This window comes from Bison bison, unplaced genomic scaffold, assembly GCF_000754665.1.
Source record: "Bison bison bison isolate TAMUID 2011002044 unplaced genomic scaffold, Bison_UMD1.0 scf7180017864280, whole genome shotgun sequence".
Taxonomy (NCBI): Eukaryota; Metazoa; Chordata; class Mammalia; order Artiodactyla; family Bovidae; genus Bison; species Bison bison.
In genome coordinates, this window is record NW_011494852.1 from 1965921 (window position 1) to 1967076 (window position 1156).

Consider the following 1156-nt stretch of genomic DNA (forward strand, 5'->3'; position numbering starts at 1 on the left):
GCTACCCCTCATGTTTCTCCCCACCCCCCCAATCCCCTGAATTGCTCCAGCATCAATTTTCCCCTCTGGGGACCATTCTCAGCATTCAGATGTACAGGAACCTCACCCATCTTTAAAATAAATAAGTTAAAAATACACCCCTTGACCCCTACACCCACCAGCATCTACTTCTCTCTCTGTGCAATAAAGTCCTCTCAAGAGTCACCCAGCCGTTCCCCATGTCCTGGCTGCCCCAGCGCACTTAGAACCCTGTGCAGACTTCCTCCCAGCCACAAGGTGCTGAGGCGGGTCGCACAGGCATCATACTCTTCCCTAAAGCCCAAGAACACTCCCACCTGGGACCTTCCTGTTCCCTCTCCCAGTGCCGACCAGGTTCATGTTCTCGCTTCATCCAGGCCTCTGCAGAAAAACCCCCTCTTCCCCAAAGCTTTTCCAACAACCCCACCCAAACCTATCCTCTTCCCACCTCTCTAGAGCACGCATCACTGACTAATAGTTTACTTGCTCGTTGTCTCCCCAGGTAAAATGTAAGCTCCGTGAGGGTGGGGACCGCCTCCTTCCAGGCCCCTAAAACAGTGCTGCATGCATGCTAAGTCACTTCAGTTGTGTCCAACTCCTTGCGACCCTATGGACCGTAGCCCACCAAGCTCCTGTGTCCATGGGATTCTCCAGGCAAGAATACTGGAGTAGGGTTGCCATGCCCTCCTCCAGGGGATCTTCCACACCCAGGGATCAAGCCCAGGTCTGTTACATCTCCTGCACTGGCAGGTGGGTTCTTTATCACTGGCGTCACCTGCGAAGCCCAAAACAGCACTGTATGAATGACTAAATGGAGGAAGGGTAGTCCCAGTGCGTGGGCTGGCGGCCAGCAAGGTCGGGGCCAGGGGGCAGGAGTTAGGCAGGGGCGTGTGACCTGTGCGGGGGGAGGCCCTGCAGGCTCTCTGGCCAGCGGAGGTCCAGGAGGGAAGGGACAGCCCAGAGAGAGGGGGCGCTGCCTGGGGCTGCAGTGAGAGACGGTGCTCATGGGTGAGGTCTGCCTCCGTCCACTAGAACAGAAACCCCACGAGCCCAGAGAGCTGGGTCTGCTCTGGTCCGTGCCGCTCCACATCAAGCTCTGTGCTGGGCATGTGGCAAGTGCTCAATAAAGATTTGCTGA

At 56.7% G+C, this 1156-nt stretch overlaps 1 protein-coding gene across 1 annotated transcript in view; it reads right to left on the minus strand.

Moving 5' to 3' along the window:
• Positions 1 to 1156, minus strand: part of PEPD (peptidase D) — a 119790-nt gene that overhangs the window by 110811 nt on the left and 7823 nt on the right. The gene's annotated exons all lie outside the window — the stretch shown is intronic.